Below are 16,054 nucleotides of genomic sequence, written 5' to 3'. Positions count from 1 at the left end.
AGAGGAGTGAATATCGAAGTCGACAATATATGTATCGTACCATATTCGCCACTGTTGTCTAATTCGCATTCAAAACTAATGTCAATGTTGAATATTGCAGTTTGGTGAAATCGACCAAATACGTCACCAAAGAAATCAACATGGCGGTTATTGATCTTGAACGAGATGAGATCAGCAAGTATCAAATGGTCGATACGTGAACTACAATAAAGCGCTTTGTAGGGTATTTACTTTCGCAATTTATGAACGTTTTCCGACTATTGTGCGTCTCGCACTTCATTTGGAGAATGGCAAAAGAGTGTTTTTCAACCTAGAAATACAGTACATCAAGCAGAAGACATTGACGAGTTTTTTCTCAGCTTTCATCAGTGATCCGTTTGCGAGAACATTGCACTATTCGGAAATGCCTTGATATTAAACATGGAATGCATCGTCGAAGAAATAGTTCCGCAGAAAGCAAGGCCAAGCAGTAGATGGACATCCAGGTGTGTTCCCAACTAATTCCCTAGGACGAATTTATACCTTCATAAATGTACGTAGTTCAATTTCAGTTGAGTCGTTGCGTACTGTGAATGGTAGAGTGTGTGCAACTTTTTGAGGATCATGCCAGCAATTACAATTGCTGGAACATGATAATCAATGGAATCAAATGATGGACGATTCCATAGCTACTTCGCATGCCACTGAAGTTCGCACACTTTTCGCGATGACCATTTCGATATATCAGCCTTCAAATCCGCGTCAATTAGGGAATACGAACAAAATTACATTGCCGAAGACATTTTACAGCGTATTCGATAAGAATTGGAAATAGACAAATTTCGGTTCCAGTGGTTTGATATCAGTTCCACCTGCCTTTTGTCAATTCACTTCAACGAAATATGAATCCATCACAAATGTTTATGCCAACATTGGTCAAATTATCGTAACTACGATTGCATGAGTGCGCGCCAGTTATATGTGGCGTGTTCCCGAGTTGGAAAACCATCTTCTCTGTACATTTACGCACCGAAATAGAAACCAAAAAATGTTGTTTATCAAACTGCGTTACATTGAAAAAAATTTAGAAAATTGAAAGTAAATGATTTTTAACACAACGTAAATTCAACTTTTTTTTCATTTCAATACACATAATTTCACGCAGGACAACGCATGCGGGGTCAGCTAGTACATATATATGTACTCGTATATTCCAAATTTATTCAAAATAATCGTGAACATTTTGGCGTGATTATTTTTACAGCTTTCAACGTGGGTTATCTCAGCTACAGTGCATCGATGAACTTAATTCAGGTTTTGATGATGAAGTGCCATGAAGGACCAGTGCTTATCGATGGTATGGTGAATTTAATGAATGTAATAGATCACTCCAAGACGAATTTGGCGAAGGTCGTCCAAGATTAGTACTTGTCCCGGAAACTAGTACATACGAGTATATCGTTAGCTAAAATGCAAACGGCCCTAACTAACAAAAAAATCAAAATGGGTTTTTTGATTGATTATAATATATTTATTCAAACTACATGTTCATACAAAATTACAGAGTCATACGATTAAAAATAGTTTTATTAACGAAATACAAAAGGCCCTTACTACAAAGTGTTTGTTTTGATAAATGCAAAGAGCCCTAACTACACACAACAACAAACACCACACAATACAAACACGGCCTTGTCCCGTTACACCGTTTTGCTTTGTAGTAGACAGCACAGTAAACACAATTAAAGTTTTTAGTAAACAGTACACGTGTTTTTTCAGCGATCTCAGCGATGTTTAACTAAATAAAATTACATATCATTAATATGAAATCGGATAGTGAAAATATGTCGGAAAATAATTTAGCAAGTGGTGCAACCAGAAATGCGAGTAATACTACAAAAAATGTGAGAGTTAATAACCAGCAAAAACGTATGGCTGGACAGAAATATCAATGTTTATCTAAAGGAAATAGTAGCTATAGAAAGCCCAGAGAAATGAAAGATGCGTGTAAGTCGAAGTTCTGTGAGAAAAGTTCCATTCGATTTTGCTCCTATTTTACAGAAGATACTCGTAAAGAAATTTTTGACTCGTTCTGGATTATGTCGTGGGATGAAAAAAAATTATATGTAACAAACCTCATTGAATGTTCCAAAACACAACGTGTAACTGTTGAAAATTCCAAACGCTCCAACACTAAATATTATTTTCTAAAGCACAATACAAATCGAATGCAAGTTTGTCGGCAAATGTTTCTATCAACTTTGGGCTTATCAGAAAAAATGGTACGTTGTTGGACCCAATCCAGTGGCTTACATTGCACCCAAAAGAGTCTAAAAACGCAAAATTCTGATCAAAATAAAGAAAGATTACACTATAAGAAAAGATGTAGCTACTTACAAAACTGGTTAGAAGATTTACCAAAGTTGGAGTCGCACTATCATCGCAAATATACAACAAAAATATATTTTGAAGCAGATTTCAAAACATACAGACAGATTTATGAACTTTATTCTCAATCATGCGAAGAACATAAAAACAATGATATTGCTCGAGTATCATTTCCAATTTTTATGAATGTTTTTAAATCAAGCAATTACTCGTTATTTAAACCACGAAATGACCAGTGTGACTTATGTTTATCTTTTAAATCAAACAACTTGTCACAGGATATATTTGACATTCACCGAAATGAAATTGAAAGGATGCGAAATGAAAAGCAAAATGATGTCGAAAATGCCAAATTAGGTGCATTTCTACTATTTTGCATAGATATGGAGGCAGTTAAACTTATACCCCAGTCCAACGCCAGCTCCTCTTATTATAAAATGAAACTACAAGTTCACAACTTCACTATACACAATGTTATAAGTCAGTTTGAAACATCCTCACATTCACCACATAGTTATCTACTCTGATGGTTGTTCTTACCAAAACAGAAATGTTGTCCTTTCTAATGCGTTGCTCTCTTTATGTGTGGAAAAAGACATTACCATAGAACACAAATACTTAGTAGTAGGTCACACGCAAATGGAATGCGATTCCACTCATTCTCTTATTGAGAGACGAATCAAAAATAAACAAATACATTTGCCATTTCAACTAGTAGAATCAATAAGAGCAGCCCGGAAAAATTCTATGCCTCTACAAGTTCACCACTTAAACTACAAATATTATTTATTTTAAAACTGATATAAATGACGATTATGCCCAGCTATCTCAAAGAACTTCAAAACAATTCACAGTTGTCGAACCTTCCCAATTGCATCTGAGCAGACTGGCAATTTCTAATAAGAAATGGCAGCATCTGCAGGAGCTGAAAAAAGTACTACCAGCAGACTGTCATTATTTTTATGACAATATACCCTATGAAAATTAATTATTATACGAGAGTTGTTAATACACAAGCTGATAAAGTATAATTTACCGTTACCTCTGAACTGTACTACATATCGTTAGCTAAAATGCAAACGGCCCTAACTAACAAAAAAATCAAAATGGGTTTTTTGATTGATTATAATATATTTATTCAAACTACATGTTCATACAAAATTACAGAGTCATACGATTAAAAATAGTTTTATTAACGAAATACAAAAGGCCCTTACTACAAAGTGTTTGTTTTGATAAATGCAAAGAGCCCTAACTACACACAACAACAAACACCACACAATACAAACACGGCCTTGTCCCGTTACACCGTTTTGCTTTGTAGTAGACAGCACAGTAAACACAATTAAAGTTTTTAGTAAACAGTACACGTGTTTTTTCAGCGATCTCAGTGTTTAACTAAATAAAATTACATATCATTAATATGAATTCGGATAGTGAAAATATGTCGGAAAATAATTTAGCAAGTGGTGCAACCAGAAATGCGAGTAATACTACAAAAAATGTGAGAGTTAATAACCAGCAAAAACGTATGGCTGGACAGAAATATCAATGTTTATCTAAAGGAAATATTAGCTATAGAAAGCCCAGAGAAATGAAAGATGCGTGTAAGTCGAAGTTCTGTGAGAAAAGTTCCATTCGATTTTGCTCCTATTTTACAGAAGATACTCGTAAAGAAATTTTTGACTCGTTCTGGATTATGTCGTGGGATGAAAAAAAATTATATGTAACAAACCTCATTGAATGTTCCAAAACACAACGTGTAACTGTTGAAAATTCCAAACGCTCCAACACTAAATATTATTTTCTAAAGCACAATACAAATCGAATGCAAGTTTGTCGGCAAATGTTTCTATCAACTTTGGGCTTATCAGAAAAAATGGTACGTTGTTGGACCCAATCCAGTGGCTTACATTGCACCCAAAAGAGTCTAAAAACGCAAAATTCTGATCAAAATAAAGAAAGATTACACTATAAGAAAAGATGTAGCTACTTACAAAACTGGTTAGAAGATTTACCAAAGTTGGAGTCGCACTATCATCGCAAATATACAACAAAAATATATTTTGAAGCAGATTTCAAAACATACAGACAGATTTATGAACTTTATTCTCAATCATGCGAAGAACATAAAAACAATGATATTGCTCGAGTATCATTTCCAATTTTTATGAATGTTTTTAAATCAAGCAAATACTCGTTATTTAAACCACGAAATGACCAGTGTGACTTATGTTTATCTTTTAAATCAAACAACTTGTCACAGGATATATTTGACATTCACCGAAATGAAATTGAAAGGATGCGAAATGAAAAGCAAAATGATGTCGAAAATGCCAAATTAGGTGCATTTCTACTATTTTGCATAGATATGGAGGCAGTTAAACTTATACCCCAGTCCAACGCCAGCTCCTCTTATTATAAAATGAAACTACAAGTTCACAACTTCACTATACACAATGTTATAAGTCAGTTTGAAACATCCTCACATTCACCACATAGTTATCTACTCTGATGGTTGTTCTTACCAAAACAGAAATGTTGTCCTTTCTAATGCGTTGCTCTCTTTCTTCTTCTTCTTAATTGGCGTAGACACCGCTTACGCGATTATAGCCGAGTTAACAACCGCGCGCCAGTCGTTTCTTCTTTTCGCTACGTGGCGCCAATTGGATATTCCAAGCGAAGCCAGGTCCTTCTCCACTTGGTCCTTCCAACGGAGTGGAGGTCTTCCTCTTCCTCTGCTTCCCCCGGCGGGTACTGCGTCGAATACTTTCAGAGCTGGAGTGTTTTCATCCATCCGGACAACATGACCTAGCCAGCGTAGCCGCTGTCTTTTAATTCGCTGAACTATGTCAATGTCGTCGTATATCTCGTACAGCTCATCGTTCCATCGAATGCGATATTCGCCGTGGCCAACGCGCAAAGGACCATAAATCTTTCGCAGAATTTTTCTCTCGAAAACTCGCAACGTCGACTCATCCGCTGTTGACATCGTCCAAGCCTCTGCACCATATAGCAGGACGGGGATTATGAGAGACTTATAGAGTTTGGTTTTTGTCTGTCGAGAGAGGACTTTGCTTCTCAATTGCCTACTCAGTCCGAAGTAGCACCTGTTGGCAAGAGTTATCCTGCGTTGGATTTCTAGGCTGACATTGTTGGTGGTGTTTACGCTGGTTCCAAGATAGACGAAATTATCTACAACTTCAAAGTTATGACTGTCAACAGTGACGTGAGTGCCAAGTCGCGAGTGCGACGACTGTTTGTTTGATGACAGGAGATATTTCGTCTTGACCTCGTTCACTGCCAGACCCCTTCGTTTTGCTTCCTTGTCCAGTCTGGAGAAAGCAGAACTAACGGCGCGGGTGTTGAGGCCGATGATATCAATATCATCGGCATACGCCAGCAGCTGTACACTCTTATAGAAGATTGTACCCGCTCGATTAAGTTCTGCAGCTCGAACTATTTTCTCCAGCAGCAGATTGAAAAAGTCGCACGATAGGGAGTCGCCTTGTCTGAAACCTCGTTTGGTATCGAACGGCTCGGAGAGGTTCATCCCAATCCTGACGGAGCTTCTGGTGCCGCTCAACGTCAGTTTACACAGCCGTATCAGTTTTGCGGGGATACCAAATTCAGACATCGCGGCATAAAGGCAGCCCCTTTTCGTGCTGTCGAAAGCAGCTTTGAAATCGACGAAGAGGTGGTGTGTGTCGATTCTCCTTTCACGGGTCTTTTCCAAGATTTGGCGCATGGTGAATATCTGGTCAGTTGTTGATTTGCCAGGTCTAAAGCCACACTGATAAGGTCCAATCAGTTCGTTGACGGTGGGCTTTAATCTTTCACACAATACGCTCGATAGAACCTTATATGCGATGTTGAGGAGGCTAATCCCACGGTAGTTGGCGCAGATTGTGGGGTCTCCTTTTTTATGGATTGGGCATAGCACACTTAAATTCCAGTCGTTGGGCATGCTTTCGTCCGACCATATTTTACAAAGAAGCTGATGCATGCTCCTTATCAGTTCTTCGCCGCCGTGTTTGAATAGCTCGGCCGGCAATCCATCGGCCCCTGCCGCTTTGTTGTTCTTCAGGCGAGTAATTGCTATTCGAACTTCTTCATGGTCGGGTAATGGAACGTCTGCTCCATCGTCATCGATTGGGGAATCGGGTTCGCCTTCTCCCGGTGTTGTGCTTTCACTGCCATTCAGCAGGCTAGAGAAGTGTTCCCTCCATAATTTAAGTATGCTCTGGGCATCGGTAACTAGATCACCTTTGGGGGTTCTACAAGAGTATGCTCCGGTCTTGAAACCTTCTGTAAGCCGCCGCATCTTTTCGTAGAATTTTCGAGCATTACCCCTGTCGGCCAGCTTATCGAGCTGTTCATACTCACGCATTTCGGCCTCTTTCTTCTTCTGTCTGCAAATGCGTCTCGCTTCCCTCTTCAACTCTCGGTATCTATCCCATCCCGCACGTGTTGTGGTCGATCGTAACGTTGCGAGGTAGGCAGCCTGTTTTCTCTCCGCTGCGACACGGCACTCCTCGTCGTACCAGCTGTTCTTTTGCACTTTCCGAAAACCAATGGTTTCGGTTGCAGCTGTACGTAAGGAGTTTGAAATGCCGTCCCACAGTTCCCTTATACCGAATTGTTGATGAGTGCTCTCAGAGAGCAGGAGTGCAAGCCGAGTAGAAAAACGTTCGGCTGTCTGTTGTGATTGCAGCTTCTCGACGTCGAACCTTCCTTGTGTTTGTTGGCGTGCGTTTTTTTGCTCTCTTTATGTGTGGAAAAAGACATTACCATAGAACACAAATACTTAGTAGTAGGTCACACGCAAATGGAATGCGATTCCACTCATTCTCTTATTGAGAGACGAATCAAAAATAAACAAATACATTTGCCATTTCAACTAGTAGAATCAATAAGAGCAGCCCGGAAAAATTCTATGCCTCTACAAGTTCACCACTTAAACTACAAATATTATTTATTTTAAAACTGATATAAATGACGATTATGCCCAGCTATCTCAAAGAACTTCAAAACAATTCACAGTTGTCGAACCTTCCCAATTGCATCTGAGCAGACTGGCAATTTCTAATAAGAAATGGCAGCATCTGCAGGAGCTGAAAAAAGTACTACCAGCAGACTGTCATTATTTTTATGACAATATACCCTATGAAAATTAATTATTATACGAGAGTTGTTAATACACAAGCTGATAAAGTATAATTTACCGTTACCTCTGAACTGTACTACATATTTATTTAATCTTCTTGAATTAATTTTATTTTCATATACTTATTTATTTAACATTCAAAAAAATTTGGTAACCATGCTTAGATAAATTTTTCTTTATTTTGTTTTCAATATAATTTTTAGCATCTACCCATTGTTATTACAGCGATATATTACTTCATTGAAAATGTATTGACAAGTTACTGACAAATAACAAAAAAAATTTAATTGTAGTTAGGGCTTTTTGTTTCAGAAAATCAGACGTCAAAAGGACGTAAGTAACATAACTTTTAAAATATTTAAAAAAAAACATTATTTTCTTTCAAATATAAATTTGTAGTTGTTTTACAAGTTACATTGAAAAAATTGCTCTAAACACATTAATATATATAGTTTTATACAGTTTTTTGTTTCTCCTGTAAAGTAATGAAAATGTTAGATAGGGCCGTTTGCATTTTAGCTAACGATATATGTATATTCCAAATTTATTCAAAATAATCGTGAACATTTTGGCGTGATTATTTTTACAACTTTCACGTGGGTTATCTCAGCTACAGTGCATCGATGAACTTAATTCAGGTTTTGGTGATGAAGCGCCATGAAGGACCAGTGCTTATCGATGGTATGGTGAATTTAATGAATGTAATAGATCACTCCAAGACGAATTTGGCGAAGGTCGTCCAAGATTAGTACTTGTTCCGGAAACTATTGATGTTGTATATACAGACGGACATACCTAAATCGATTCAGCTCGTCACGCTGATCAGAAGAAGGAAAGATGTGTCATACTTCGCACAAGAATTTAAAACCAAAATACTATGCTGTTTCTCATCTTTGGCATTTCTTGTGCGATTTTTTTTTGTGCTATTGTCATATGCTTTTAATTTGATAGGTAGCCTTTCTTTGGAGCCTGGTGAATAACTGAACATTTTCGTGAATTCCAATATTTGTGTTGCACACTTCTTTATGTCGCACGCTATAAAGAAAAATGCAGCCCATGTGCATATTTGTAAAATTTGTCTAAGAGAACCACAAAGAAAAAAATCAAATTTATATCCCAAAAAACCCATTATTAGTTTTTTAGTTCTCAAAATAATAATAATAAATGTATATTTATTACTGGCATATTGAAACTGTTTTCTACTTTTTACAACCATTGAAAATAGTTTGGAGCTTATATTGTCTAAATTATAGGAATAGGCACTGTCTACCATGATGGGCTTCTCCTAAGATGAAATTATTCGTAATAGCATTGATGTTATCAGTTTTTGTAACTTTGAGAACGTCGGCAAGTCTTTCATCCGAATTATTGTTTTGCCTGATACTCCAGAATCCCCTATTGCATTAGTCAGGGATGGGCACATTTTTAGCCCGCAAAGTTATCAAAGTGCGCACGGGGGCTAGAGAAAAGTTGCGAAAAAAATCAATTACATTCCTCCGTAACTTGATGTTCATCGCAGAGTGCAGGGATCAGGGATAATGGGATGCCCAACTTATTCCAGTGTAAGAGCGCCTCAAAATAAGCGTTTTTTTATAACATTTTCCATTATGGCCAGATCGAACAAAATAAAAATTTTTGGGCATTTTAAATTAAAACACCCAACATTTAGTACGAATAAAAACTACTATATAATGGTTATTTATTATATGGAGAAACTATGTAAATCTTTTTAAAGTATATTAGAACAATTGACTTTTGAACTTTCAATACCCAATAAAAGGATTTAAGCTTTTTAGCTCTTAATCAATAAATGTTTTTAATAAATAATACTATGATGCATCACATTACAAAACGTTTCATCAAATACCTTTAAATTTCATAAATTTTAATTTTCATTGCTTAACATTTTTTATACGTGGTCTTCAACGATGCAACAAATCCCTCCGTTTTCATATTTTTTGGTAAGATTTCAGTCTGGCCATCGCTCGTTTCCAATTGCTAAACGTCAAAATATCCTCAATCCAGTCAACTGTCAAAGTTAAGGTGGTTTTGACGTTTAGCAATTGTTCTCTCACTTCCAGTGAGAGAGGAGTTGGACATCTCATTATCTCTGGCAGGGATAATGGGATGCCCAACTTATTCCAGTGTGAGAGCGCCTCAAAATAAGCGTTTTTTATAACATTTTCCATTATGGCCAGATCGAACGAAATAAGAATTTTTGGGCATTTTAAATTAAAATACCCAACATTTATTACGAATGCAAATTATTATATATTGGACTTTTAATATATGGCGAAACTACTTAAATCCTTTTCTATGATTTTATGGTATATTAAAACAACTGACTTTCGATCTTTCAATACTTAATAAGGTGAACTAAGCCGCCTGTTAGTTCTCAAATAATAACAGTTTTTAATCAATTGTAATAGAAAATTATTTCTATTATGCATCAAATTACAAAACGTTTCATAAAATATATTTAAATTTCGCATTTTCTTTGATTTTCATTGTTTTAAATTTTTATTAGCGAACTTGAACGGCGGCAACAAATTCCTCCGTTCACATATATTTTTGGTATAATTTCAATCTGGCCGTTCCAGTCATTCCAATTGCAAAACGTCAATACCTACCCAATCCAATCAACTGTCAAAGTTCGGTAGGTGAGCGGCTATCACATTTCCAGTGACAGGAGAGTTGGGGATCTCTTTATCTCTGGCAGAGTGGTTGCGGCAATACTGACATTGTACACAAATTTAAGAGTGGAAGTTTTAAAACTTCACAACACCTTATGGTTGTTCCTATTTTGTTCACACCACTGTCATGTGATAGATCAGTCAATGGTGGTGATGCCAGTTGTAAAAACTCATTTTAGTTACAATTGGGAAAACTTTTATCAAGTTTTTGGCTTTTATAACCCTGACAGACGAGCAAAATTAAGGCGCCTTAATCAACGCTAAAGCGAGTTGAAATTTTATGGTGGCAGACGGCAGGCTTGTGCATTTGGACAGCTGATAGTGAAATTTGTTTCTTTATTAAAAAAAAGTGAAATAAAAATGAATAAGATAAATTATTAAAAGAAATTTTGGTAATTTTGGAAAATCAATATAAATTTAACGAAAAAATTCGTTTATTATTATCTACGTTAAAAGATAATAGAGTGAAATTAATAGCAATAATTGATTGTAAGTGTGCAAAAAAGTTAAGAATATTGGAAAAATGGATAGCAAAAGTGCGACATCTGTCAATAAATAGTAAAAATCGGCCATTTTTGAGCAGTGTTGCCTACTCAAATTTAGTAAATTCAACCAAATGCACGGAATTCTTGTGCATTACAAACTTGCATTAACATGGGTCAAATGCGCAAATAAATGTAAATTAAACCCGTTAATGCATATTAGCGCTGTCGTCTGTCAGGGCTATTATACGTACATATCAGAGACCTGCACGATTAAGGTAGGCATCGTACGACTACGTTACTAAGTAACACTTCTGACGATTACCACGATACGAAGGTAATGGCCCTAACAGACGAGCAAAATTAATGCGCCTTAAGTAACGCTGATGCGCATTGAAATTTTATGGTGACAGACGGTAGACTTGTGCATTTAGACAGCTGATAGTAAAATTTGTTTATTTATTTTAAAAGTGAAATAAAAATGAATAAGATAAATTATTAATAGAAATTTGGGTATTTTCGGAAAATCAATATAAATTGTACGAACAAATTCGTTTATTATTAACTACGTTAAAAGATAATAAAGTGAAATTAAAAGCAATAATTGATTGTAATGCGGAAAAAGTGTACAAAAAAGCGAAGAATGTTGGAAAAATGGATAACAAAGTGCGACATCTGTCAAAAAATAGCAAAAATCGGCCATTTTTGAGCAGTGTTGCGTACTCAAATTTGTTAAATTCAATCAAATCTACGAAATTCTTGTGCATTACAAACTTGCATTAACATGGGTCAAATGCGCAAATAAATGTAAATTAAGCCCGCTAATGAATATTAGCGCTGTCGTCTGTCAGGGCTATAACATTGCGCATCGGCATCGCGGCATCGTGGCATCGTACGATTACTATCTGGTATCGTCAATGGCAAATGAAACGAAGTTCTTTTCTTCGCGCACAATACTTATTGAGTAACATGCAGTGGTCGGCATGAGAGGATCTGTCACTGTGTTGGTGAGCACGAAAAAAAGTAGCAAAAAGAGTAGCCTAGTGAGAAATTGGAATTAAAATTAAGCAAATTTTGTAAGCAAAATTATAAAATAATGAAAATTAACAAAATGTATTTTAAGGATATATTCCCTATTATCTTTAAAAGACTTGGAACATGAAAGGCATTGCATGGCACCAAAGGTATTTAAAAACATAAAATATTTCTCGCAGAGCATATTTGGTTTTGCGCTATAATCTTACATGATGTTAATTCGTTGCTGGCTCGACAACGACTGAACGATAGAGCGTAAGCGTACGTGTGAAGCAGAGAGCTGCAACGATCACAATTTTTTCAATCATACCCGATCATTGACTCAGATTGTTTGTGACGGAAAACTTTGCTTCAACAAAAATAAATGATCGCAAGCGAGCGTGCTCAAAGCGAACAATCAGTTTCAATCACTGTTGTTTGTTTCGTAATGATTTTTCTCGATCGAACGCCTTGTGTGAGCAGCAAAGAATGTTCGAGAATGCTGCTTGCATTCCGATCGATCACAATCTAACCGTTTGGTCATACCATGTTGTTCCTGCCAGCAGCGCAGTCGCTGAGCGTTCTTTTTCTTTAGCTGGAAATATTATAACTGAGAAAAGAAATAGGCTCGGACCATGTTCAGTTGACAATTTATTGTTTTTAAATTCATTTTTAAAAGTTTTAGCGATTAAGAAACCAAGTTTATTACCTTCTTTTAATTTTAAGTTTTTGTTGATCTCAATGAAGAAGTGATAAAAATTTGAAATTTCTGTTCCCTAATATTTTAAGCATTACCTTTGTTTATTAATTTTAAGCATTAATTGAATTTTAGTTTTAAGCGTTAAAAATGAAGAAATATATGCAGTAATGTTTTGAATTTTATGCATCGCAACTTGTTTCCGTTAAAACACACAAATATGTACATACAAACTATGCACATATGTACATATTTGCAGGGCAATTCTCGATCTAATTGGTTCAATCACAATCAATTCAAGCGCACACTTGATCGATGTATGAGTTTTCGTGCATCATTGGACTCGATCGTGGTTTTCTGTACAATCATTTCCAATCATTATACCGGAACCGAACAATCAGTTTCAATCAGTAAGCAGAGCAATCAAATCAATTGATCGAACTCCTTCGTTTTGAGCACGAAACTCGATCGAACAATTTTGTTGCGAACCGCTGTGCTGAGTTGTGACCGTTTTGAGCGAGGCTGATCAAACCGGATCGATCATACTCAATGCAGGTCTCTGGTGTGAAGTTAGTTTGCACAATTGTGCTAAGAAATGCCGACCACTGGTAACATGTTAGTAATCGGCGATGCCGCGATGCCGATACCCACGATGCCGATGCCTACGATGCCAAAGTACCGTTACGTAGCGTGTACTCGCCGCATCGGCATCGCCGCTCGCTAACATGTTACTTTTTTAATTACTCGTGCAGGTCTCTGGTACATATGCATATCTGCATATACATATGTATAAAAAAAGATACTTATGACCATTATATATATTGTGTTTAAACATATTGCAGTTCCATTTAATGAAAATGCTTATATAAATATATGATTTGTGATATTTTCAGTTTGGTTGTCTTATCAAAATATTCAAAGAATTGAGGTTTTTTTCTATATGTAATTGTTTTGTTAAATTTTAAAAATTTAAGTTGCCTCTGGAAATGTATTAAAATTTGAATTTGAGTTATTTTAAGAAAATTTCAAATATATTGAAGACAATTTTTATAATTACTACAGTATATCGAGCCTGACAACCCTGCGAAAAACCTAATGTCGTTGGAAATTCTACGATTGGCGGGTGGTAGAAGGGTTGTTGGGTAATTATTTACATTGCGCTCTCATAAGATTCATTTGGTCATATGTGTTTGAAGAAACAGTGGTTCATAAATTGAAGTTATTACTGAAATTACTTTTTATAAGGAAGTTTAAAGAAATAACCTGGTTTGAAACTTTTTGCTTCGAAAATTATATCTAAAATAAGAAGTAGGTTATCTGATTTACTTAAATTTTGGTACAATAATGCGTGTAGCTATAGCAAATGAGATTAAACCAAACATATAATTTATTATTTCAGATAAACAAAATTAAATGCTGATATAAAGACGTATTAAAAAAAATGATTACTAAAATCAAATATTTATTATACTTTTTGTTATTTGTCTTACATTTTATAAATTTATGGTAGTTACAAAGAAATTTAAATACTTAGGCAATTTTATAATTATTACCCACAGTGCAACTTCCCATATATGCGTGCGCTCTCATTTGTAAACATGGTGTGAGAAAATACGTTGCTCTCATTTGTAAATATGTAGTGGTAAAATACGTTGCGCTCACTTCCCTCTTCATGTTTGCCCGCGATGATCCCCTCACCTAGCCCTCAAAATGTGCACTCGTGCCCGCACGGGCAAAATGCCACTGATGGCTAATATGCCCATCCCTGGCATTAGTGATAGATCTGTTAATCTGCTAAGGATTTTGCTGTCAGTTCTTGTAATGTGAACCTTTCTGGGCTAAATGAACATAAGTAGGTAAGTAAGAGTGCTGCCTCTTCGTGCTTAGTTTTTTGATGATGTTTTCCAAAAGTTCGATGTCTGTTTGTGATAGAGCTGGGCACTGACTTTGTTTACTACGCTGGAGTTGATCTTCGACGACGACGAGGATAGGAGTGCCGTCTGGCCAGCCGTCTGTGTAAATTGTTGTCTGTATCCTCCCGCAGTTGTACAATAGAACTTCACAGGATTTGTGTGACTAAACTGTGTAATGCTATAATAATTCTGTTCATATGCAGTGATTGAATCCATCTGCACAACCTGTCATCTATACTGATCTGTGTCAAAGACTGGGTGATCGTGCTTGCTTTATGTTGTTAAAAGCTCATTCTATATCAAAAAATGTAGCCACTGTAAATTGCTTGAGGTGTGAAGTCTACGTGTATAAAATTAATAAATAAGTAAATAGAAAATTTAAATCAAGAAAAAGAAACCACTCAAGTAATCCAATTTAATGAAGTTTTTCCATTTCAGGTTTAATTTGGCTTTGCTTTGTAACAAGGTAACCATTAACGCACAACGTATAAGTTTCAGAAATGTATCTTGTCAAAGTCGTTTTGGCACTAAAGGAAACAATAGAGGCTTATTAAGCAATTGATGCAGAAGGAAGGAATCAGATCTAAAAGTCTAGAATGATGCAAATTTTATACTGGATGGCATAATGCTATTTACCATAACAAATTGAGGATGTAAGTTTAGCTTCAGAAAACATTTATTCAGAAACTATATTACAGGGTTTGTTCGGAAAGTAATAGGACTGATTTTCTTCCGCCGCGACTGCACTTCGGAGCGTGAACGAGTTAATTTTTACATGAAGTAAAAATTTGTCAACAGAACTATTTTCAAGCTGCACTGAAATGTGTACTTTTAATTAATACTCTTAAGACTAACTTACTACAAGGTTCTTACTTCTATTTATACTAACTAGTATGTTTCCTTGTTACTAGTTGACAGTTTGTTAAGATACAGATGTACTATCTATTATTATATTTGTTTAGGTTTGTTTACATATATATTGTTTGTTCTAAGATAAGTTTAATGGGGTATTCAAACTCAAGATTGTTTTGATGCATTTTCTTTAATGTTATAAACAGAATGTTTCAATGATTATATCATAAGGAATACGTTCCTTAACTCACGAACCGACTGGATAACGTATGAGCGGCTGATCAGTTGTCTCCGAGCACCTAAAGTGTCAGGACAAACATCTTCGCGCGATGTGTTTCTGTGAGTGGTGCAAGCCGAAAATGCAAAATGTTAGAGCAAAGGTTTGAAACTCGGTAAATCTGCGACAGAGACGTTTGATATGATCATGCAGTCTTAACCAGATGTTGCTTTAGAAGTGGTGTGTTTCGGTGGCACCAAGCCTTTTTGGAGTGCCAGGTGTCTACTCGCCCAAAAAAAGGAAGAATGAGCAAATCCAAAGTGAAAACGATGCTCATTGTATTTTTTACATAAAACTCATTCATGGTGAACGAATTTGTTCCTCCTGGACAAACCGTCAACGCCAAGTTTTACGTGGAAGTTTTCATGAAACTCAAACAAGGGTCAATCGGATCCGACAAGACATCGCAGCTGATTGGAAGTTGCACCACTACAACGCCCCTGATCACGCTGCCTTTCTTGTGAATAGATACCTGACCAAAGCCGACATCCCAACGCAGCCGCCCTACAGTCCGGAGGGACTCCTTGCCTGAAAAGGCCGATGGAAGGAGATCCTTCGGCTTTCAAGGCTATTCCGGATAATGCCTTCCGTG

At 36.3% G+C, this 16,054-nt stretch overlaps 2 protein-coding genes across 6 annotated transcripts in view; both read left to right on the top strand.

The window, feature by feature from the left end:
- The window catches only part of LOC125779273 (uncharacterized), an 854,525-nt gene that overhangs the window by 22,019 nt on the left and 816,452 nt on the right, over positions 1-16,054 (top strand). The window contains exon 2 of one of the 5 annotated variants that reach the window (XM_049460381.1): positions 5,092-5,219. The exons of the other annotated variants lie outside the window; for them this stretch is intronic. The gene's annotated coding sequence lies outside the window, so the exon portion shown is untranslated. Of the gene's footprint in view, positions 1-5,091; positions 5,220-16,054 lie in introns of those variants that run through there. 5 annotated transcript variants of the gene reach the window in all.
- LOC105225759 (uncharacterized) overlaps positions 1-16,054 on the top strand; it is a 142,562-nt gene that overhangs the window by 104,092 nt on the left and 22,416 nt on the right. The window contains exon 2 of the mRNA XM_049459976.1: positions 14,772-14,986. The gene's annotated coding sequence lies outside the window, so the exon portion shown is untranslated. The remainder of the gene's footprint in view (positions 1-14,771; positions 14,987-16,054) is intronic.

The sequence above is a fragment of the Bactrocera dorsalis genome, chromosome 6, assembly GCF_023373825.1.
Source record: "Bactrocera dorsalis isolate Fly_Bdor chromosome 6, ASM2337382v1, whole genome shotgun sequence".
NCBI classification, from domain to species: Eukaryota; Metazoa; Arthropoda; class Insecta; order Diptera; family Tephritidae; genus Bactrocera; species Bactrocera dorsalis.
The sequence above is the reverse complement of the archived record's forward strand: the minus strand, read 5'-3'. Positions and strand labels throughout refer to the sequence as shown.